Below are 26,159 nucleotides of genomic sequence, written 5' to 3'. Positions count from 1 at the left end.
TACAAAGTGATCTAAATTAATTACACAAAAAAGCAATATAATTGATTACATACATATTCACCCCACCCCTTTAAAATGACACAATAAATCATCACTCCTGCAGTCAATTTGTTTTAGAAGTCGTGTAATGAGTGAAAAGGAGATCAGTTTTGGAGAAGTGTACAGTCAAGATGTTTCAGTTGATTACAGTAAAACTACACCTGTATCGGGAAAGTCTAACTTTGGTGAGTCAGTATCCTGTCAAAATCTACACCATGAAGACAAAAGCAACTCCACGAAAAGGCTATTGAAAAGCACAAGTCAGGAGATAGATACAGTACAAAAAGATTTCCAAGTCACTGAATATCCCTTGGAGTACAGTTAAGTCAATTATCGAGAAATGGAAAGAATATGGCGCAGCTGTAAATCTGCCTGGAACAGGTCATCCTTGAAAGCTGGGTGACTGCAAGAAGAGGACTAGTGAGGAAGGCCACTCAGAGACCTATGTCAACTCTGGAGGAATTACAAGCTTCAGCGGCTGAGATGGGAGAGACCGTACATACAACAACTATTGCCTGGGGGCTACACCAGTGGCAAAGAGAAAGCCACTGTTGGAAAAAAGACTCAGATGAAATCTCAGCTAGAGTTACCCAGCAGGCATGTGGAAGATTCTGAAGTCAGCTGGAAGATCTGATGAAACCAAAATTAAGCTTTTTGGCCATCAGATTAAACGCTGTGTTTGGCAGAAACCAAACACTGCACATCATCAAAAACATAACATCCCTAGCATGATGCACGGTGGTGGCTGCATAATGCTGTGGGATGCTTCACTGCAGTAGGCTTGGAAGACTTGTAAAGGTAGAAGGTGAAATGAATGCAACAAAATACAGGGAAATCCTGGAGGAAAACTTGATGCAGTCGACAAGAGAACTGCAACTTGAGAGGAGATTTGTTAGATTTGTTTTCCAGCAGGACAGTGACCCCAAGCATAAAGCCAAAGCTACACAGGAATGGCTTAAAAACAACAAAGTTAATGTCCTGGAGTGGCCAAGTCAAAGTCCAGACCTCAATCCAATTGAGACTTGGAAAGGGCTGTTCACTCACGATTCCATGCAATCTGACAGCTTAAGCAGTTTTGTAAAGAAGAATAGGGAAAAATTGCAGTGTCCAGCTGATAGAGACCTATCTGCACAGACTTGAGGCTGTAATTGCTACCAAAGGTGCATTGATGAAATACTGACTTGAATATTTGTGCATCAATTATTTTGTGTTTTATATTTGTAATTAAATTATATCACTTTGTAGAGATCTGTTTTCACTTTAACAAGGAAGAAGTCTTCTTCTGTCGATCAGTGGCCAAAAAAAAGCTAAATTACATCCACTGTGAATCAATATGAAGCAATAAAACATGAAAACTTTTGGGGAGGGGGGGTAGGGAGAATACTTTTTATTAGCACTGTATATGTTGCCAAGACTTTTGTACAGTATGTACATTGAAACATTGAAGCATACAGCAAAATGCGTCATTTACGTCAACGACCAACACGGTGAGGTTGTTCTCAGGGCAGCCCACTAGTATCACCAAAACTTACTAACGCTAACCTGTATAAATGCTGTAAAGCATTACACTACCCTGCCACCTATGTAAATGTATTCCCGACTTCATTCCTGAAAGATTTGATTTTTGTTTTGCCATTTGGAAATTTCATGACTAGGTCCAAAATTTGTCTTTGCTTCCACAGACTAAGATAGACAGGAGAAGTTGGAAGAGATTGCATTCGGAGATAAATAAAATGTAATCTAGATTATGGCCATTGCTCTGTCTGTTCTCCATCTCCCTCTGGTGCTCCCTTCCCCCTTTCTTTCTCCCTATGCCTCCCGTCCCATGATCATTTCCCTTCTCTAGCTCTGTATCCCTTTTGCCAATCACCTGTCTGGCTCTCAGCTTCACCCCACCCCCTCTGGTTTTCTCCTATCATTTCACATTTTCCCCTCCCCCTCCTACTTTCAAATCTCTTACTATCATTCCTTTCAGTTAGTCCTGACGAAGGGTCTTGGCCCGAAACGTCAACAGCGCTTCCCCCTATAGATGCTGCCTGGCCTGCTGTGTTCCACCAGCATTTTGTGTGTGTTGCTTGAATTTCCAGCATCTGTAGATTTCCTTGTGTTTGTCCATCTAGATTATGGTCATTGTTTTCTCTTGAAATTTGTTTCTAATCACATTATGAATCAGAACTTTCATATGTTCTCTTTTTCTTGCTCAGAATGATACATTTTACATAAAAAAAAATAGGATAGTGCAGCACAAGAACAGGCCCTTCAGCCCACAATATCTGCTCCAAATCCAATGTCAAATGAAATTCATTCAGTTCTGTGTGTACATGACCCAAATCCATCCATTCATTGTATACTCAAGAGTCTATCTAACAACCTCTTAAGTGCATGTTGTTTGGGTGTTTGCCTTTCATGGAGATTACTTGGCTGATTGTGCATGGGAAACATTGAATATCATGTTTGTTTTTGCAACGCTTTGAATGGGATAAACTGGATGGACCAGCTGGCCTTTATCTATCTGTCTATTTTTTATGTCTGTTGATAGCTGGTTTGTTCATCACTTTGTCTAGCTGTGCAATTGGTTTGGCAGCAATAACGTGCAATCACTTTGGATTTACTTCCTTTGTTTTGTTAATATGTTGTTTGTGTATTTTTCATAAGAAAATCTGGAACTTTAAAGGGTCACAAGGTTTTCATTTATCACTTTGATTCCTTCTGCACATTAACTTTCTTTATTTTATTACAAATGGTGGTGTGTGTTTGCAGGAGTAAATCTTTCTGTTGTAACATAATGTGATATATTGGCTTATGAGAAAAGTTTGAGTAAGCGCATGTTTTTCTCTTTGGAGTGAAGGAGGATGAGAGGTGACTTCACAGAGGTTTAAGACCATAAGATATAGGAGTAGAAGTAAGCCATTTGGATCATCAAGTTTGATCCACCATTTCATCATGGCTGATCCATTTCCCTGTCAGCCCCAATCTCCTTCCTTTTCCTCATAACCCTTCATGCCTTGACTAATCAAGAATCTATAAACCTCTGCATTAAATACATGCAGTGACTTGGCCTCCACAGCTGCCTGTGGCAGCAAATCCCACTGATTCATCACTCTCTGGCTAAAGAAATTCCTCCTCATCCTTTCTAAGGCTGTACTCTCTGGTCCTAGTCTCCCTCACCATAAGAAACATTATCTTCACCTCTACTCTATTGTGGCCTTTCCACATTCGATAAGTTTCAATGAGATCCTCCCCCTCATTCTTCTGAATTCCAGTCAGTACAGGCTCAGAGCCGTCAAATGTTCCTCATATGGTAACCTTTTCATTCCCAGAATCAATCTTGTGAACCTCCTCTGAACCCTCTCCTATCTCAGCACGTTCTTCCTAAGATAAGAGGCTCAAATTTGCTCACAGTACTCCAAGTGAGGCCTCACCAGTGTCTTATAAAGCATCAACATTACATCCTTGTTTTTATATTCTCATCCTCTCGCAATGATAAATGGTAGGATGGACAGACAGAGACTTTATTGCAGGGTGGAAATCGCTAATACTAGAATGCATAATTTTAAAGTGCTTTAAAGTTCCTTTTCATAGATCCCACAAAGTTGCCATGCAAGTTGATAGGGTTGTTAAGAAGGCATACTGTGTGTTGTCCTTTATTACTCAGGACTGAGTAGAAGAACTGTAAGGTAATGTTACAGCTCTATAAAACTCTGGTTATACCACACTTCAAGTACTGTGTTCGGTTCTGGTTACCTCATTATAGGAAGAATGTATAAGCTTTAGAAATGGTGCAGAGATTTACTAGATAACTGCCTGGATTAGAGAGCATGTTTTATGAGGAAAGATTGAGTAAGCTAGGGTTTTCCCTTGGAGGGAAGGAGAAGTGACTGGATAGAGATGTACAAGATGATAAGAGGCATAGATCGAGAGAACAGCTAGAGACTTTTTTCAGGAGTGGAAATGGCTGATACAAAGGGGACATAATTTTAAAGTAATTAGAAGAAAGTATGGGGGCATGTCAGAAATAGGTTTTATACACAGTGATTGGTGAGTGTGTGGAATGTGTTATCAGAGCTGATGGATAGTGACAGATAGATACATTAGAGACGTTTTGGAAATTCTTATATAGACACATGGATGAAATAAAAAATGGAGTGCTATGGCAGTGGTTGAAGCGTTAGATTGATCTTAGAGTAAATATTTATCTTTTAAACATTTTGGGCTGAAGGACCTGTACTTTGCTGTGCTCATTTTCATATTTGGATAGGCACATGGATTTTAAAAAATGGACCGTTATTAAGGAGAGAAGCATTAGATTGATTGTGGAGTAGGTTAAAAGTACGACACAACATCTATGTTCCATAATTTTCATATCTGGAGATTGTAGGATAGCTGAGACACCCATAATTAAAATCAATTTAGTATCAAGAGTCTAAACATAACAGGCAGAATCATTTGCTGAGTTATTGCGCAACTTTGCTTTAGATTCTTTTACAAGATGATTCTTCCTTTCAGGTGGTTTCCTGTGAAGGAAACTAACCTTTAAATAGTGGATAATGGTGCTCTTTGGACACAGTTTGTCAAGACGTTCCATTAGTTTGTCCAACAGAGTGATTGCTCAAAGCAAAGAAAGTTTCCTGTTGGAGTTGATTAACAGCAGTAAACGTGAGTCAGAATTCCCTCTGCCTTTGCATTTATGACCTTGTGAGGCAGAGTAGATCTCCCTAACAACATTCAATGTTTATTTTAAGATTAATCATATTTGGAAGAAGGCAAACTTGTGCTCACACTAAATGCAAGAGATTCTTTCCTTGGGAGCACTCAAAGTTAAAGAACAGGACATACACTGCAGTTGTTAGAATTTCAGTCATTTTAAAAACTGTTTTTGTATTTGATTTTTGATTTTAAAACTGTGTATGTTGATATCATTTTGCTCAGCATGTGTGAACCATAAGCCCATAAAATTCAGAATCAGACAGATTCCGATTATTATAGAACATGTACATCGAACTATACAGTGAACTGCATTGTTTGCATTAACAACCAACACACACAAGGATTCAAGATTGTTTCATGTAATTTCTGGCACACAAGTGTAAAGGAGTTGCTCCAGATCCGATAGAGCACCAAAAAACACAAGATAAAGAATATCAAAATAAAAAAGATAATAAATATAAATACATGAGTTAGCTTATATACAAAGATTGATTATATGTATATAAAGTGCAGCTGAGTGCAGGAGTATCTCCTAATAAGTTGTGTCTGATAGGAAATGATAATATGGCGGAGGTGGGAAGTGTGGTGGGCCACAAGTGTCACCACACATTCCAGCACTAACCTAGCATGCCCACCATACTTGGTAGAACAACACAGAACAGTACAAAGCAGAAAATATCAAGCGGCAAAGCAATAGCAAAATGAGCCCTGTACAAAATAAGTGGACATACATAGGCCCCCACAAGGCAGGCCTTCTTCAGCTGCCAGCCTCTAATGGACTCGTGGATTCACAGACATTGGGCCTTTGACTTCCCCAGCAGACTTGCAGAGATTCGTTGTCTTGGGCCTCTGGCCATCAATCTTCGATATTGGCCCAAGACTCACTGTTTATGGTTGAGAAGAATAAGGGAGGATCTCATTGAAGCATACCAATTATTGAAAGACTTTCATAGAGTGGACATGGAAAGAATGTTTCCAATAGTGGGAGGGTTTAGGACCAGAGGGCACAGCCCCAGCATAGAAGGACATCCCTTTAGAATAGGGATGAGAAGGAATTTCTTCAGCCAGAAGGTAATGAATCTGTGAAATCTATTGCCACAGATGGCAGTGGAAGCCAAACATTAAGTATATTTAAAGCAGAGGTTGATATGTTCTTGTTCAGTAAGGGTGTTAAAGGTTGTGGGGAAAAGGCGGGAGAATGGGGTTAAGGGAGGAAATAAATCATCTATAACTGGATGACACAACAGAGTCAATGGCCAAGTGACTTTATTCTGCTCCTAGGTCTTCCTTTAACTGTTGCCTTGTCCTGGTCCAACCACGTTGACGCTATGGCCAGGAAACCTCACCAGTGTCCCTACTTCCTCAGCAGGCTAAAGAAATTTGTCAAAACTCCTTTGACCCTCATGAATTGTTATCAATGCACAATAGAAAGCATCATATCCATATGCATTACGGATTGGTATGGCAACAACTCTGCCATGACCCTCCCCTCCCCTCCACAGACTCTGCCTGTCAGTCAAGCAGCACCAAGTCTCGGACCCTACCCACCCTGGACACTTCTCTCCTCTCCCTCCCTCCCGTCAGGCAGAAGATGCAAAAGCCATGTACCGCCAGGCTCAAGCGCAGCTTCTTTCCCACTGTTATAAGACTGTTAAGTGGTCCACAGAATGATAAGTTGGACTCATTTGCCTCATTATAACCTTGCACCTTATTGTCTACATGCACTGCTCTTTTCCTGTAGCTGTTATACTTCATTCTGCACTCTGTAGGTACCTTGTTCTCCTCAATGCACTGTTGTATTGAATTGATCTGTATGAACAGCATGAAAGACTAGCTTTATCACTGTACTGTTCTTTTGTACATGTCACAATAATAAACCAATTTATCATTCTCTGCCTGTGATCTGCCACTACCACAATTTCACTGTCATCAATTCATCCTCCTCCCTGTTTTATGCCAGCACAGTGACCGGTTCCAGTTCTGTGTGAGCTACTATCAGTCTCCATTCCAACTTGTATGGATTGGCAACACCATCTGCACAGGTGCACCACATAGCCATGTGCTTAGCTGCCTGCTCTAAGGCTATAAGGCTAAGCTCCAATGCCAAATTTAAGTTTGTTGTTGGCCAAATCAAAGGTGGTGACAAATCGGTATATTCTGGAGGAGAGAGATTAAAAATCAGGTTGAATGACGTCATAAGAACAATCTCTCACTCAATGTCAGCAAAACCAAAGAGTAGACTATTGCCTATAGGAGGAGGAAACCAGAGATCCATGAGCTAGTTTGCATTCGGGGTTGGGATGCGGAGAGGACTCTACAATCTGTCTTCAGGTCTATTTATTTACTTGCTTGCGTGCTTGTGCTGCCTTCTTTTGCACATTGGTTGTTTGTCTATCTTTGTTAGTGTGTTGCTTTCCTTTGATTCAATTGTATTTCTTTGTTCTACTGGAATTTCGGTAAGAAAATGAATCTCAGAGTAGCATACGGGGACATACATGTACTTTGATAATGACTTTACTTTGAACTTTTCACTTTTCTTTCTCAGTTCTTTTAACACTTCCCTGAACTTTTCAGTGTAGCTGTTAGCTCTTTCCCCTGAGCTGGTGACTTTTAACTGAACAGCGTCATTATGTCCAGCAATGGCCACCCTGTGGAGAATAATTGAATTCCATTGTGCTATGTGCAGGAATTTTCAGACAATTCATTCATGTAGAACGATATTAAAAAGCTTGAAAGAACAGCTGAGAGGAAGCGGAACAGCTTTACAGAAGAGGAAACATTTAAGGGTGATGTTGAGTGGTGAGGCATGAGCTTGGGATCTTCACATAGGTTGAATGGCAACAGCATCAAGATCTGTAGATTGGGCATTGAGGGAATTAAGGTCAGTTTAATGGAAAAATGTTTATGACTGCTGATATTTCAGCTATCATTACCAGAATGAAATCTGGGCCATTACATTGTCAGCAAAAACTTTGATGAACTTCTATGGATGCACAGTGGAGGCACTGTTTCCTTTCAGCTGCGCTGGTGTGCGGCCGCACAGTAATTGAAATGCTCCCACGCACATTGCTTTTGTTGCCGCGCAGCTGGAATTGGACACAGCTAGAAAATGTTTACAAAGTATGAAAGATTTTCTTTGTTGTACTGTATTTCATTATGCCCTTTAATTAATAAATAAAATCCAAAGTATGTGATTTTTCAATTTTCATTTTAAATATTCATAGTATGCATGTTACAAAAAAGTTTAGAATGCCAGGCAGTTTTCAGGCAGTGTAAAAATTTCCTGCTCAGAGCAATGGTTGTCATGCACAGCTATATAAAAAAATAGAGGGAATGTTTGTGGAGAGTATCTTGACTGGTTGCATCACGGCCTGGTACCAATGCCCAAATATAGAAGAGACTACAGAAAATGATGGATATAGGCCAGTCTATCACAGGCAAAGCCCCCCAGCCATTAGCACATTTACAAGGAGCACTGCCACAAGAATGCATGGAGGACCCCCTCCATCCAGCCCATGCCTTCTTCTCTCTCTTGCCATTAGGCAGAACCCTTACATAAGCCTAAGGTCACTCACCACCAGGTTCAGGAGCTGTTATTATCCTCCAACCATCGGGCTCCTGAACCAATTCAGAAAACTTCATTCAGCTCAATGCTGAACTGTTTCCACAACCTACAGACCCACTTTCAAGGGCTTTTTTACAACTTAATGCCCTCAGCATTTCTTGTTGTATTTGCACAGCTTGCCTTTTGCATATTGGTGGGTTGTCAGTCTTTGTTTACAGTATGTGTGGTTTCTCTTAAATTCTATTGTATTTCTTTAATTTTCCTGGAAACTCAGGCAAGAAAATTAATCTCCAGGCTGTATATCGTAAATTTATTTTGAATTTTGACTAGTTGACCAATCATGCGACCAATTCTCTGGTCTGAAGTAAGTGACTGCTTCTGAAGTCATCGGGATACCAGAATAGAAGGTGGCAGGAAGGAAAGAATGCCAAGAAAGGTCAACACAGGAGCACCACATGAAGTGGGAAAACCTCAAGCCGGACAAACATGCTGTGCAAGGATTATAAGGGGCTAAAAATAAAAGACCTACTGTTAGACTGCATTTAAGCTGGAGGGCATTGTATTATCTCTCCTGCTAAGTAGTTCTAGAAGTGTTGAAGGCTTCTGAGTGCATAAAGCAGGTTGTTCAAAGATCTGAAAACTGCTGAGGAAACCACCACTTTCTCATTCAGAATCACCATTCAAAAATATTTCTGCGATAAAACTTCACGCTTCAGACTGTGCACTTCCAAATCAAATGGGCTATCAAAGTACTGACCTGTTTTAATTGCATTTTTAACCACTACATTGGCTTCATCAAGGCTTATGTGGGTGGGTGTGTGCCTTTGAGGCCGTACCAGACATACACAAACCAGAAGCGATGGATGAGCCAGGAGATTCGTAACCTGCTGATGACTCGATCTGAGGCATTCAAAACCAGTGACCCGGAACTATGCAAGAAGTCCAGGTAGACCTACAGAAGGCTATTTTAAGAGCAAAAAAGCAATTCCAATAGAAGTTAGAAACACAATGGGATGCATGTCAGCTGTGACAGGTTTTGTAGTCCATTATTTTCTACAGGGCAAAACCTAATGTCATGAATGGCTGTGATGCTTCTGTGGTGAACTACATATACCTGTCTGGACACGCCCCCCCCCCCCCCCCCCGCTGACTGCTCCTGTGGCTCCTCCCACAGACCCCGGTATAAAGGCGATTGAGGCCTGAGCCCTGCCCTCAGTCTCCAGGATGTAGCATGGTGGTCAATTGCTGCTTGTTCTTTCCTCCAGTCAATAAAAGCCAATATCTCGCCTCACGTCTCAGAGAGTTATTGATGGTGCATCAGCTTCACACCCAGATGAGCTTAACACCTTTTATGCACACTTTGAAAGGGAGAATAAAACTACACAGAGTATCCCTGCAGTATCTGGTTACCCTGTAATCTCTGTCTTGGAGGCCAATGTCAGACATCTTTCGAGAGGGAGAACCCTTGCAAAGCATCGGGCTCTGCTGGTGTTCCTGGTAGGGCACTGAAAACCTGTGCCAACCAACTGGCAGGACTATTCAAGGACATATTCAGTCTCTCTCTATTGCAGTCAGAGGTTCCCACCTGCTTCAAAATGATGACTATCATACTAGTGGCTAAGAAGAGCAGGGTAAGTTGCTTCAATGACTATCGCCCAGTTGCACACTCTTATATCTACTACGATGAAGTGCTTTGCGAAGTTGGTCATGACCAGAATCAACTCTTGCCTAAGTACGGATGTGGACCTGCTGCAATTTGCCTATCGCCACAATCGGTCTACAGTGGATGTAATCTCACTGGCTCTCCACTTGGCCTTGGATCACCTGAAAAATAGCAATAGCTATGTCAGGCTGCTGTTTATTGATTACAGCTCAGAGTTCAACACAATCATACCCTCAGTTCTAATCATCAAGCTACAAAACATGGGCCTATGGGCCTACTTCTGTAACTGGATCCTTGACTTCCTCCTCAGCAGACCGCACTCACTGCAGATCAGGAATGACATCTCCTCCGCACAGACAGTCAACATTAGCGCATCTCAAGGATGTGTGTGTAACCCACTGTTCTAGTCTCTATTAACCTATGGCTGTACAGTTCAAACGCTATCTATAAATTTGCCAGTGATATAGATATTGTAGACAGAGTTTTAGATGATGGCAAGGAGGCAGTAGATTAGCTAGATCAGTGTCTGTAAAACCAATTGATTGTGGACTTCAGGGAGAGAAAGTCGAGTGTATACGCACCAGTCCTCATCAAGGGATCAGTAGTAGAACGGGTGAGCAGTTTCATGTTCCTGTGTGTCAACATCTCTGAAGGTCCATCCTGAGTCCAACATGTTGGTGCAATTACAAAGAAGGTACAATAATTGCTGTATTTCTGTAGGAGTTTGAGGAGACTTGATATGTCACCAGAGACTCTTGCAAGTTTCTACAGATGTACCAAGGAGAGCATTTTAACTGGTTGCATCCCAGTTAAAATGGCATAGTTTCAGAGAACTGGAAAGTTCCAAATGTCATTCTGCTCTTTCAGAAAAGAGGGAGGCAGTAGAAAGGAAATTATAATTCAGTTAGCCTGACATGAGGCTGCTTAACAATTAAGGAGCCCATGGTATTGCAGGAGAGTTACTAGCATAGTTAGAGCATTGGCTGGTGGAAGACAGCAAGTGCGGATAAAAGGATCCTTTTCTGGTGAGATGCCAGTGACTAGTGGTGTTTCACAGGCGTTGGTGTGGGACCTTTTCTTTTTATGCTGCATATCAATGATATAGATGATGGAATAGATGGCTTTGTTGCCAAGTTTGCTGATCATACGAAGATTGGTGGAGGGGCAGGTAGTGTTGAGGAAGGACTTAGACAAGTTAGGAGAATGGGCAAGAAAGTGGCAAATGAAATGCATTGTTGGAAAATACATGGTTGTGTCCTTAATAGAAATAGATGAGCAGACTATTTTCTAAATAGGAAGAAAATCCAAAATCTGAGATGTAACGGGACTTGGGAGTCCTTATGCAGAATACCCTAAAGGTTAACTTGCAGGTAGAGTTGGCGGTGAGGAAGGCAAATGTAATGTTAGCATTGATTTCTAGAGTCTAGAATATAAGAGCAGGGTTGTGATGCTGAGGCTCTATAAGGCACTGGTGAGGCTTCACCTTGAGTACTGTGAACAGTTTTGGGCTCCTCATCTAAAAAAAGATGTGCTGGCGTTAGAGAGAGTTCAGAGAAGATTCACAAGGATGATTCTGGGAATGAAAGGGTTATCATACAAAGAACGCTTGATGACTCTGGGTCTGTACTCATTGGAATTTAGAAGGATGAGGGGGGAATCTCATTGAAACCTTTTGCATGTTGAATGTCCTAGACAGAGTAGATGTGGAAAGGATATTTCCCATGGTTGGGTATTCAGGACAAGAGGGCACAGCCTCAGGATAGAGAGGCATCCATTTAAAACAGAGATGCGGTGAAATCCACAATGTAACCACAAGCAATTCTGCAGGTGCTGGAAATCCCAAGTAACACACACACAAATTACTAGAGGACCTCAGCAGGTCAGACAGCGTTAATGGAGGGAAATGAGCGGTCAACGTTTCAGGCCAAGACCTTTCATCAGGACTGAAACTTCATAATCCTCCCTAATTGATTTGACGCAAACAGTGCATTTCACTATATATTTTAATGTCTCGATGTACATGTGACAAATAAACCTAAACTCCAATCTTTTTAAATATCAATATGTTCATCAAATTATCAAGTCTGTTATTACTGCAACATTCCTGACTGAATTGCTAATGCTCTCCTCCCAGCCTTAGTCATCCCTTCTTTTTGGCTGTCATTTCATGGTCCACCCTCTTTAGGATCTATTTTTCCAGGATTGGGTGATAACTTCCTGTGGTATTTCCTGGTGTGTCTCTTTTTGCTCCCCTGGGCATTTAATTGTTGTCACCTCTTTCTTAATTGTGTTAGACCCTGCATAGCCATTTTCTGAAATTGTTCCTGAGGTAAACTGTCTTGCTACTTGAAATTAATTTGTCTTCAACTTCCCTCATATTCTTAACCTTTGAAATTGTATTTACAAATGGACTTTTTTTCCACCAGATTTCACCCTGATGTATATTCAGAAGCCTTTTTATTAGGTACACTAGTACATCTGCTTGCTAATGCAAATATCTAATCAGCCAATCATGTGGCAGCAACTCAATGCATGCAGACTTGGTCAAGAGGTTCAGTTGTTCTTCAGACCAAACATCAGAAAAGAGAAGAAATGTGAATAAGTGACTTTAACTATGGAATGATTGTTGATGCCAAAGAAGTTGGTTTGAGTGTCTCAGGAACTGCTGACCTCCTGGGATTTTCACAAATCTCTAGAGTTTAGAGAATGGTGCAAAAAACAATAAAATGTCCAGTGAGTGGCAATTCTGTGGGCAAAAATGCCTTGATAGCAAGAGAGCTTAGAGAAGGGTGGCCAGAGTGGTTCAAGCTGACAGGAAGGCAACAATAACTCAAATAATCACGCTTGGTGGTGCAATAATATCAGCGCCGGACTCTGGAGCAAAGGTTCCCGAGTTCAAATTCAAGTCGGGTTGAGCGTCGAGCTAGCAACTTGGCCTCGTAAAAGCAAGAATAGCTTGCTACAGAAATATCGTCATAACGGTGCCCCAATAACTCCACTGCCGAGTAAAGGGCTATTCTTCTTCTTCTACAGTATGGTGTGCAGATGAGCATCTCTGAATGCACAACACATTGAACTTTGAAGTAGATGGGCTACAGCAGCCGTAAATTACAAACATGTATCCAGTGGCCACTTTATTAGGTACAGGAGATGGGTTTAAAAAAAAAAGTGGCCATTAGTGCATGTGACAATAAACAAATCTGAGTCTGAGCATTAGAAGAATCAAGGATCGACTTTATTTACCGTATGTATTTACATGCATGAAGAAAAGACCACAGCAATCTCCTAATACATGTATATCTATTTGTGGAATAATGTCAATTCCTCTAATGTTCAGATTAGGATTCATCTATTGTCATATACACCAGCGTGCAATTACGTTCCTTGCTTGGATGAAGCTCATAGAATAAATGATGTGCACGGTAAAGAGGGAGATTAGCTTTAGTTGTCACAGGTACATCAAAGCATACAATCAAATGCATCATTTGCATCAAATCAGATCAGCGAGGATCATGCTGGCTAATTGTCACCATGCTTCCAGTGCCAACGTAGCATACCCAGAACTTACTAACCCTAATTGTATATTTTTGGAATATGGGAGGATACCTGATCGTGCAGAGGAAGCACACATGGTCGTGGAAGGCCAGACAAACTCCTTACAAACAGAATCAAACCTCAATCTCACAGCTGTAAAGCGTTGTGCTAATGGCTGTGCTCTGCTACCATATAAATACAACAATACATACAGCAATGAGTGCAAAACAATAGAATGCAGCAAAAATTGTAGTGCATTCTGAAGCGATGCAAAATGAAAATCTGAATTGACAATAACAGAATTAATAATGGAGATCGAATGAAGAATATTTCCCTGAGGGTTTAAACCGCATCCAACATATCAATACAACTACAAAGAAGGCATGACTGTGGCTGTATTTCATTAGGAGTCAGGAGATTTGCTATGTCACCAAAGGAATTTGCAAATTTCTATAGATGTACCGTGGAGAGCATTCTAACTGACTGCATCACTGTCTGTTATGGTGAAGGGGGGTGCTACTGAGCAGGGTCAAAGTAAGCTGCAGAAAGTTGCAAACTTAGTTCTATCAAGGGCACTAGCCCCCCTGCATCCATGAAATCTTCAAGGAGCAATGCTTCAAAAAGGTGGAATCTATCATTAAGGACCTCCATCACCCAGTTCATGCCTCGTTCTCGTTGCTACCATCAGGAAGGAGTTACAGAAACCAGAAGGCGCACGCTCCGTGATTCAGGAACAGCTTCTTCCCCCGCCATCAGATTTCTGAATGGACATCGAACCCATGAACACCACCTTACTACTTTTTATGCTCTACTTCTGAATATTATTTGCTTATTTTTTATTGTTTGCGTGATTTGATCTTTTGTTGCACATTGCGTATTTGGCAGTCTTTTTTAAAGGGTTCTATTCTGTTTCTTTGATTTTTTTTTGGCTGCCTGTAAGGAGACGAGTTCAAGGTTGTATATAGTATATAGTTTGATAATAAATTTACTTTAACTTTGATTTAAATTTCAGTTCCTTTGTTTAAGGCAAGAATAAAGTCCAATTACTTTTCCTTTAATGAAGTTTACAATTTGAGTACATTGTTCTCTTCACTATTTTCATTGTTCATGTGTCCTCGATTAAAAATTAGCATAGAATACAGATGCAGATGTTAATTAATCCAGTCAGAGTCTGATCATTACCGACAAATTAGTTGTTCTTTAGAAACTAAATCCAAAAACCTCTGGTTGTGACAGGAGGGGTGGTGGTAAGAAAAACTGCAAAACATAATGATTGCTCACGATTAAACTTTCACTTTGGTCACATTCCCATTGGAAATATTTTTACCCTTCCTGTCTTACTCATTTTCTGCTCATTGAATGTGGTCTGTTCGGAGTGCCTAGCCAGTTTTGGTATTTTTCAGCCCTACAGAAACTGTAATTAAATTTTCCTGGCATGAAATGCAGGACACGTTCTGAGTCTCTGGAAATTTGATTGGCCTTTCCCCAGCTTGAGTTATTGCATCTGTAATTCTTGGGAAGGGGTTTTGGAGTGTTCATGGTTGAAGTACCCTCTAAACTCTTACCTTGTCTTTGCTACTTTATGAGTTGGCAAGCAGATCTTCAGAGACTGTTTGTTAGAAGAGTAAAACCAAGATTTAAAGGAAAAGAAGGAAGATGACAAAAAGAATCAGAATGGCAGGAATCATAAAGAGATTCTGTAGATGCTGGAAATCTTGAGCAACACACACAAATTGCTGGAGGAACTCCGCAGCACAGGCAGCATCTATTGAGAGGAGTAAGCACTTGATGTTTGGGGCTGGAACTATCTCAGCATATCACAGGAACCAGCCTTCCCTCCGTGGACTTTGCACTTCTCGCTGCCTCGGCAAAGCAGCCAACATAATCAAAGACCCCACCCCATTTTCACTTCTCTCCCATCAGAAAGAAGATACAAAATCAGAAAGCATGTACCGTCAGGCTCAGGAACAGCCTCTACCTGTTATCATAAAGCTATTGAATGTTTCCTCAAAAGGATAAGATGGATTCTTGCCTTAACAATATATCTCATTATGATCTTCTGCATTATCATTTACATGAATTGCACTTTTCATTGGCTTTTACGCTTTATTGTGCATTGTTTATTGTTTTACCTTATTCTATCTCAATGACCTAAGTAATGATTTGATCTGTATATTCACTGAACTGTTCCCACAACCTATGGACTCACTTTCAAGAACTCTTCATCTCATGTTTTTGATACTTATTGCTTATTTATTTTTTTTATCTATCTTTTGTATTTGCACATTGATTGTCCATCCTGTTGGGTGCAGTCATTCATTGATTCTATATGTTTCTTGGATTTAATAAGTATGTTTGCAAGAAAATAAATCTCGGTGGTATATGGTGACATATCTGTCCTTTGATAATAAGTTTACTTTGAACTTAGAAATTTAAACCAGCTTTTCACAGTATCGTGGTACGTGTGACAATAATAAACCAATACCAATATATAACAGGAAATTGTGAATATTGAATTGATTCATGCAAACCTTAACCAGACTTTATTGCTTATTTTCTTTCAATATCCCTTTAAATGGTTTTTATATATTCATTGCCCAGGATCTGGGATTTACTGGGAAGACTGGCATTCATTGCCCACCCTAATTGCCCTCGAACTGAATGCTCTAGTTCAAGTTCAAGTTTATTGTCATTCAACTATACAAATGTATACAGATAAACAAATAGCAGGCCTCTGGGACTAAGATGCAAAACACAATACATAGATCACATAAAATAATAGTATCAACAGGTAACAAAAATATTCTGTACATGCATGTTATAAATTAAATATAAATATACAACAATATAATGCTCCTGGTGCTGTCATAAATAAGGTGTACTGAGTGGTAGCTGGGTGTTCAGAAGTCTCACAGCCTGGGAGAAGAAGCTGTTACTCAGCCCAACAGTCCTTGTTCTTATACTGCGGTACCTTCTGTCTGATGGTAGGAGGTCAAAGAGATTGTGAACAGTTGGGGTCCTTACTATGCCGAGGGCTCTGCAAATAATGTCATTTTACAGTCAGCAGAGGGACATTTTCAGAATTCTTTGAATAAACTGTTGTCTGGTTTGGCGATATTTCTAAGTAGGTTGAGAATGACTGTATATATTTCAGCAGTGGTGTTTTGGTTTCTATATTTCAAAGTTCACAGTAAATTTATTATCAAAGAGCATACACTATATGTCACTCTATACAACTATGAGATTCATTTTCTTGTGGGCATACACAGGAAATCCAAGAGCCATAATAGAATCAATGGAAGATTGCACCCAATAGGACAGGAAAAAAGAGCAAACTGCAAATACAAAAGAAGAAAAAAAAATAGATAAGCAATAAATATCGAGAACATGAGATGAGATGAAGTGAATTCATTGGTTGTGGGAACATTTTAATGATGGGGCGAGTGAAGTTATCCCCACTGGTTCAAGAGCCTGATGGTTGGAGGGTAATAACTGTTCCTGAACCTTGTGGTGTAGTGTTTGAACACTGAGATAATGTTATAGATGGCACTGTCATCTTTGACCTACTTTTCTGTGTCTTTGTGCTCTCCCGCTCCAGAACACTGTAGTTGTGCTTCACAACTCAGTACTGCTCAGCTTCAGAGTCGCAAGCATCATCTTCTCACATTTTAGTCTGAAAAATATAATAAACTTTGTGCAAAGCAGCATATGAGGATTTTGAATGTGTTTTATATGTGTGGAATACTCAAGAGTTTTTTTTGTATGTCTATCCTTTTGTGCTGCTATTCAACACATAATGACAACAATGAAATAGCCATCAAAGCATCATCTGTTGAAGGCAATAAAATGGTGGTTCTTCTCTGACATCCTTGGTTCCTGTCCTGGGAGAGTAGACACAGGTTGGGGATGGGCTCAGGTCAAGTGCTAGTTTTATTAAGGGTGTCAAAGGTTAAAAGGCGAAGGCAGGAGAATGAGGTTGAGAAGGAATGTAAATCAGCCATGGTCGAATAGTGGAGCAGACTTGGTGGGTTGAAGGACCTCATTCTGCTCCTATTGTCTTAAAATAGAACTCATACAACAGTACATCAAAAGTCACGCATTTTTGTTATCTGCATATTCATCTACTACACTGCATTCAAATAAACCTGAGCTAACCATCAACCTTATACAGATATTGTTATGATGCCATCAGTTAGAACATAGAACAGTACAGCATAGTACAGGCCATTCTACCCACAATTTTCTACTGATTCTTCAACATTCTCAAAGATCAATCTAATAAGACCATAAGATATAGGAGCAGAATTAGGTCATTTGGCGTATAAAGTCTCCTCCGCCATTTCATCATGGCTGATCTAAAGTTCCTCTCAGACCCAATCTCCTGCCTTCTCCCCATATCGCTTAATGCCCACACCAACCAAAAAATTATCACCTCTGCCATAAATATACACATGAAGACTTGGCCTCCTCAGCTGCCTTTGGCAAAGAATTCCACAGATTTGTCACTCTCTGGCTAAAGAAATTCCTCAATATCTCCATTCTAAAAGGACACCCCCCTATTCTGAGGCTATGTCCTTTAGTTTTAAACTCTACCATCATAGGAAACATCCTCCCCATGTCCACACTATCAAGACCATTTACTATTTGATAGGTTTCAATGAAGTCACCCTTCATTCTTCTGGATTCCAGTGAATACAGCCCCAGAGTCATCAAACGCTCTTCATATGCCAAGCCATTCAATTCTGGAATCATTTTCGTAAACTTCCTTTGAACCCTCTTCAGTTTCAAAGATAAGGGACTCAAACTTGTTTACAATACTCCAAGTGAGGCCTCACCAGCGCTTTATAAAGTCCCAATGCTACATCCTTCTTTTTATATTCTAGTCCTGAAATGAATGCTAACATTGTATTAACTTCCTCACCACAGACTCAACCTGCAAATTAACCTTCAGGAAATCCTGCACAAGGACTCCCAAGTTCCTTTGCACCTTATTTTTGTGTATTTTTTCTCCATTTAGAAGATGGTCAACCCTTTCATTTCTTCTAACAAAACGCATGACCATACACTTTCGGATACTGTATTCCATCTGTCATATCTTTGCCTATTCTCCTAATCTGCCTAGTCCCTCTGCAGCTTCTTTACTTCCTCAAAACTACCTGCCCCTCCTATCATTGATATGATATCATCATATCATTTGCAAACTTTACAACAAAGCCATCAATTCAATTATCCAAATCATTGACCTATAAAGTAAAACGAATTGGTCCCAACACAGACCACAGTGGAACATCTCTAGTCACTAGCAGCCAATCAGAAAAAGGCTCACTTTTTTCTACTCTTTGCTTTCTACCAATCAGCCACTGCTTAATCCATGTTAGAATCTTTCCTGCAATACCATGGGCTCATAGCTTGTTAAGCAGTCTCATGTTGGCACCTTGTCAAACGCCTTCTGAAAATCCAAGTACACAACATCAACCAATTCTCCTTTGTTTGTCCTGCTTGTTCTTTCTTCAAGAAATTCCAACAGATCTGTCGGGTAAGATTTTCTCTTGAGGAAACCATGCTGACCACAGCCTATTTTATAATGTGCCTCCAAGTATCCTGAGACCTAATCCTTAATAATTGACTCCAACATCTTCACAACCACTGAGGGCAGATTAACTGCTCTGTAGTTTCCTGTCTTCTGCCTCTTTCCCTTCTTGAAGAGTTAAGTGACAACTGCAATGTTCTAGTCTGGAAGCATTCCAGAATCTGGTGATTCTTGAAAGATCATTGTTAATACCTCCAGAATCTCTTCAGCCACCTCTTTCAGAACCCTAGGGTGCACACAATCTGGTCCCTATTCAGGTGACTTATCTACCTTCAGACTTTTCAATTTCCCAAGAACCTTCTCTGTAGTCATGATAATTTCACACATTTCATGACCCCAGACACCTGGAACTACCACACTGCTAGTCCTTCCACAGTGAATATTGATGCAAAATGCTTATTTGGTCATCCACCATTTCCTTGTCCCCCATCACTACTGTACTAGCACTGTTTTCCAGTCATTTGATATCAACTCTCTTTTACACTTTATGTATCTGAAGAAACTTTTGGTATTCTCTTTAATATTACTTGCTCGCTTCCTTTTGTATTCCATCTTTACCTTCTTAATGACTTTTTAATTGCTTTCTGTTGGTTTTTAAAAGCTTCCCAATCCTCTAACTTACCACTACTTTTTGCTCTTTGACTTTTATGTTGGCTTTGACGTCTCATGTTAGACAAAGTTGTGTCATCTTGCCTTTAGAAAACTTCTTCCTCTTTGGGATGTATATATCCTGTGCTTTCCACATTGCTTCCACTTAGAATGCTGAGGACTCGATCTGAGATATCCCAGACCCTGGCATCCAGGAGGCAACATGCCACCTAGGAATCTCGTTCTCATGCACAGAAGCTCCTATCTATTCCCCTAATGAATCCCCTACCACCACAGTGTGCATCTTGTCCTCCTTTGCCTTCTGAGCCGCAGAGGCAGGCTCAGTGCCAGACCGACCACTGTGACTTTCCTCTGTTCGGTCAACCCCAACAGTATCCAGTGATATTTCTGTTGTTGAGGGAGATGGCCATAGGGGGACTCACACTGACTCCTTAACTCATTTCCCTTTCCTAATTTTCACCTAGTCTCGTGTCCTGTATCTTGGTTGTAATTACCTCTCTATATGTCCTGCCTATCATCCTCTCAGCCTCCTGAATAATCCAGAGTTCATCCAGTTCCAACTCCAACTCCTTAACGTGGATTGTGTGAAACTGCAGCTGGATGAACTTCTCACAGTTGTAGTCGTCAGGGGTCAAGGGGGTCTCCTTGCCTTCCCACATCCCGTACGAGGAGCATTCAACTTTCCTGCCTGGCACCTCTACTGTCCTTCTGTAGAGCCATCATTTTTTCTTTCATCCATGTATCTATCTAAAAAAGTCCCTAATGTTTCTTCCTCTACCATTACCCCAGGCAGTGCTTTCCATGCACCCACTACTCTGTGTGAAAAAACTACCTTTGACATATCCCTTATACTATCCTCCAACCGCCTTCAAATTATGCCCCCTCATATTAGTCATTTCCATGCTGCGAAAAACATGCCAGCTGTCCACTCTATCAATGCCTTTTGTACACCTCCATCAAGTCACCTTTCATCCTCCTTTGCACCAAAGAGTAAAGCCATAGGCCTTTCAGTCTTTCCAAATAAAACATGATCTCCAATCCTCGTAGCATTCTGGCCAGTCTCGACTGCACCTTCTCTAAAGCTTCCACATCCTTCCTACAGTGAGGCGACCAGAACTGAAAGTAATATTCCAAGTGTTGTCTAAATGGAGTTCAGTCCCCCGACTAATGAAGGCCAACACATCATCATCATCATGAGCCATACTGTACTGACGTAGACAATCATGATCCCATGAACATGATTGTTCTTGGCAAATTTTTCTATAGAAGTGGTTTGCCATTGCCTTCTTCTGGGCAATGTCTGTCCAAGATGGGTGACCCCAGCCATTATCAATACTCTTCAGAGATGGTCTGCTGTTATCAGTGGTCGCATAACCAGGAGTTGTGATGTGCACCAGCTGCTCATATGACCATCCACTACCTGCTCCAACGGCTTCAAGTGACCGTAATTGGTGGAGGCTAAGCAGGTGCTACACCTTGCCCAAGGGTGACCTGTAAGGAGCGCCTTACACTTCTTTCGGTAAAGACATTTCTCCACCACACACACAACATACCATTCTTAACCACCCATATAAACATGTACCAGCAATTTACATATAGGATATGATCAGTTATTACCATCTGTATAGCTGCTTCTTTATAAAGACTTTTCTAAAACAAAGGAAATGTTTCCTTACAAAAGAAGAACAACATGTACAAGTTGGGTGATGGAAACACATACTATTAACGAAACAGGGTGTGATTTTTCTGATGCTGGTTTGAAGGTTAAGCTGAACTCAGTAAAGTTTGAAAAAGTAGCAATTCCTGGGTGTGTTGAAGGACTCACAAGGAAAAAATTCTGCAGTCTGGTGAAGCAACGCCAGTTCATGAGTTCACAGCTTGAAAATGAGCGAAGCTAAACCTTTAAAGGCGTTGATTATAGTGGATTTATTGCAGATTTGGCTGCTTCAGAATCTGCAAACAAGGCTGCTGATATTTTTCCATTTCCAAATGTAAATTGAGGTGACAATATGAATATTAAACAGGAAAATATATCTATTCATTTTCCAGCAGTATTGCAGTTGAAGTATGAGGCAGATAGTCAGTGGTAGAATTCATTTCAAAGATGTGCACACTTATATAGAGGGAGCTGTGTCAGTTCTTTCTTTTTTTGATATGTTTCATTGCCATAGGCACCGTTATTCACTGAGATAATGGACCATTTCTCTTGCTATTGATTTATGGCAGGTTTCATGCAAACACATCAATAGCTCATTGATATAAGCCAGCAACAAAATCTAAAATTATGACAGGTCATGAATGAAAATTGAGATTGTGATTTACTCTGAGACTGAGATAATTTAAATCTTCAGGACAAGGTAGATGAGAACTTTATTCCCTGGAACATAGGAGACTGAGGGATGACCGATAGAGGTACATAAGATCATGCAGGGCATAGCACATAGTCTTTTTTTATTGGGAGGGTGTGCTAAAGACAAGAGGCCATAGGTTCAACATTAGAGGTGAGAGATTTAGAAGGGACATCACGGGCATCTTTCAGGTCCACCATCCTATCAGATTTCATCTTCTTAGTCTGTTATCACTCCCACTTACCACCTCCCAGCTTCTTACATCATTCAGATTCTTCATCCTCCCCCATCTCCCTATCACACTCCTTAAACAGATCCGACTATCACCTACCAGCTCGTACTCCATTCCTATCCCCAGCCTTTTGTAGCGGCTAGCATATGCTTTACAGCCCCAGTGACATGCTGCTGGCTGTAAGGGGTGTGAACATCCTCCCCTTAACAACACAGGGTTCCTCTGGGCTCTCAGTTTCCTCCCACATTCCAAAGACTTATGGATTAGGGTAACACATACCCAGTACTGATGAAGGGTCTCAGCCCAAGCATTGACTGTTTACTCTTTTCCATGAGTACTACCTGGCCTGCTGAGTTCCTCCAGCATTTTGTGTGTGTTGCTTGGACTTCCAGCATCTGCAGAATTTCTTTTATTAATGGATTAGGGTTATTAAGTTGAGGACATGCTGTGTGGGCACCAGAGGCATGGCAACACTTGCAGGCTGCCTCCAGCAGATGTTTAGGCTGTTGTTGGTTGTTGGTGCAAACGGCACATTTCACTGTATGCTTCAATATTTCAATGTGCATGTAACAAATAAAGTTTATCTTTATTCTTTTGTTCCAGTCCAGATAAATGGTCTCAGTCACAAAGTCAACTGTCCATTTCCCTCTATAGATAATATCTGAGTTGCTGAATTCCTCCAGCGTTTTGTGTGTTATTCTTCTATAATTACATTCTTTCTTATCAGAAAATATTTGTTTACCATGCAGTGACTATAAAGTGGAGCTGAATGCTTAGGAAATGCCCATTGAGCAAAGTGGTTGAGATACCGAAGATTAGAGTCATAGAGAATTACAACACAGAAACAAACCCTTTGCTCCATCTAATCTGTACTGAACTATTATTCTGCTTAGTCCTGTGACTTGTGCCTGGTCCATAGTCCTCCACACCCATGAACTTATGGATGAAAACAGGGCTGTGGTGGAGAACTTTGTCAAATGCTGCAAGCTGAATCATCTGTAGCTGAACATCAGTAAGATAAAGGAGAAGATGGTGAACTTTAGGAAGACTAAGCCTGCACTGCTCCCTGTTACTATTGATTGTGAGGATGTGGATGTGGAGAGGATTTACAAACACCAGCGATGCACCTGATTGACAGACTTGAGTGGAGCACCAACAGAGGCTGTGTACAAGAAGGGTCAGAGTTGCCTCTACTTCCTGAGGAGACTGAGGTCCACTGGAGTATTCAGGGCTCTCCTTTACATGTTCTACCAGTCTGTTGTCACCAGTACAGTCTTTTGTGCAGTGGTGTACTGGGGCAATGGCATCAACATGAGTGATGCCAACAGGCTCAATAAACTGATTAGAAAGGCTGGCTCTGTTATAGGAGTCAAACTGGACACACTGAAAAATGTGGTAGAACAAAGGACCCTATGGAAAATCCTGGCAATTCTAGATTATGTTTCTAACCCTCTGCTTGCCACCTTGTCTGAACGAAGGAGCACTTTTAATAATAGACTAAGACAACTGCACTGTTCCAAAGAGAGCTACATGAAGTTATTCTTACCCTCGGCCATTAGGATCTACAATGAATCATCCTGCAGCTGGGGAAATGTTAGTCTGTTTGAGGTAGCTTATTTTTTATTCTTTCTTGCTTCTCCTAGCATTTGTATATCTGTGCACTTGTAATGCTACAGTGGTGCTGTAATTTTTTTGGGATCAATAAAGTATCTGTCTATTCAAACATCTCTTAAATGATGAAATTAAACCCATATCCAGCACTTCCTCTGGCAGCTCAACACCCTCTGTTCCCCTTCAATATTTCACCTTTCAACCTTAATCTATGACTTCTAATTCTAGTGTTATGTTTGTGAGATTGTGCTGGGCTGGGCCCTTTCCCTGGAATTGCACTGACTGTTGTCACACACTTGCCTGACCAGACTGGATGTGGAGGGCCTGATCTCCATGACCTTAAATCCCTTCACACAATGACCAGGCCTTGGCCTCCTCATGGTTTTTGAAGGAAGGCATAGGTCAGGACAATACCTTGTGTTCTGTGAAAGGTGTGACCAAGTTCTTAAAAGTATGAAATTCAGAGACAGTTTGAAAAAGATTAAGATTGAAGTTAATGACAATATATTTTAAATGTATAAAGCACTTACAAATAATTATGTACGTTAAACCAAAGCAAACTCATCAAAAAAAATCCCTTTCCTTTTTCCTCCTAAATTGCCGTCTTGGAATCCCCACTAGAGTAAATGAAATGACAGCTTCAGTCCTTCATATCTCTTGTTAGGTCCCAAATGACTGAACTACAGATGGCTGCCACCATGATTTGCTCCCTATATTGCTTGCTAATTACTACTATGTTCTTGCTCTGTTTTTAACTGATTAAATGCCAATATGAAAGATTGTGGAGAAAAATTACATGAATGTTGCCTGGACTTGAGGACGTGAATTATAGGGAAAAGTTGAATATTTAGGACTTTATTCCCAAAAGTGTGGTGGAAAAGGGAGAGATTTGATAAAGGTATGCAAAATTATAAGGGGTATAGATGAGTAAATGCAATCCACGAAAGGTCATGGGTTAAGGGTGGAAGGTGAAACAACTTAAATGAGGGGGAATTTCTTTAGTCAGGTCACGTGAACAAGTTGCCAGCAAAGTGATGCATGCAGGTTTGTTTTTAACATTTAAGAGAAATTTGGATGTTACATGGATGGGAGGAGTACGGCTGTGCTCTAGATACAGGTCAATGGGACTAGGCAGATTAATGGTTTGGAACAGACTAGATGAGCCAAATGGTCTGACTCTGTGGTGTAGTACTCTACGACTCTATTCCTCAACCATCATTCTATGAGACAAACAAGGAATGCACACAAAGTGCTGGAGGAACTCAGCAGGCTAGGCAGCAGCTATTGACAAAAACACAGTTAATGTTTTGGGCCGAAACCCTTCGGCAGGACTGGAGAGAAAAAAACTGAGGAGTAGATTTGAAAGGTTGGGGGGAGGTAGAGAGAGAAACACCAGGTGATAGGTGCAACTTGGAGGGGGAGGCATGAAGCAAAGAGCTAGGAAGTTGATTGGTGAAAGAGACAGAAGGCCTTGGAAGAAAGAAAAAAGGGGAGGGGGAGGAGCACCAAAGGGGGGTGATGGGTGGGCAAGGAGGTAACATGAAAAAGGGAAAAGGGGATGGGGAATGGTGAAGGGGGGGTGGTATTACTAGGATCTCCACTGAGAGATCCTGCTTGTTCTGGTAGACGGCGTGTAGATGCTTAGAGAAGCGGTCTCCCAATCTAAGTCAGGTCTTGTTTACTTGTTTAGGGAATACTGGTTTACTTCTTTGGGTCTTATTTGGCTCTTATTGGCTGTCAAACTGAACGTCCGTAAAACAGAAGAAAATGGAATCAAAGAATGTCACTTCTAGAATGAAGAGTAAATCTAAAATTTTGAAAATTAAAATTATTTTCAGAATAACAATAGCATAAGAAGCAAGAGACCTTCATTGGTAAATTAAAAGTCTTGTAAATGTGCTGTACTGTATTTCAGTTGTTGTACAATTTTAAAGGAAATATTTAATTTTGTATTGTCTTAATACATATTTATTCAACTTAATGCTTAAGCATCAAGATGGCACCAGTGAATAACGCAACCAATGGTGACGTCCTGTAGCCAGTTCATGACGTTACTTCTTTTACTTCCTCTTTCAAATATGATTCTACCACTAAGCTGCACGAGATTGGAACCTGTGATTTACATTTTGATGGTGGGTTTTGGGGCCAATTGAACAGTCTGGCACTTCGCTTTCTCCAACGGAGTTTGATGAGATTTGGAGCAATGTATGCAGCCTGGATGCCTTGAAGCCCAGTGATGCGGCGCAAGCCTATGATCGGCA

General features: G+C 40.8%; 1 protein-coding gene and 1 long non-coding RNA gene across 6 annotated transcripts in view; one reads left to right on the top strand and one right to left on the bottom strand.

The window, feature by feature from the left end:
- Positions 1-26,159, top strand: part of xrcc4 (X-ray repair complementing defective repair in Chinese hamster cells 4) — a 388,378-nt gene that overhangs the window by 207,907 nt on the left and 154,312 nt on the right. The window lies entirely within an intron of this gene.
- The window catches only part of LOC132393924 (uncharacterized), a 73,876-nt gene that overhangs the window by 13,448 nt on the left and 34,269 nt on the right, over positions 1-26,159 (bottom strand). The gene's annotated exons all lie outside the window — the stretch shown is intronic.

The sequence above is a fragment of the Hypanus sabinus genome, chromosome 5 (genome assembly GCF_030144855.1).
Source record: "Hypanus sabinus isolate sHypSab1 chromosome 5, sHypSab1.hap1, whole genome shotgun sequence".
NCBI classification, from domain to species: domain Eukaryota; kingdom Metazoa; phylum Chordata; class Chondrichthyes; order Myliobatiformes; family Dasyatidae; genus Hypanus; species Hypanus sabinus.
This window is presented reverse-complemented; position numbering and strand designations above follow the sequence as displayed.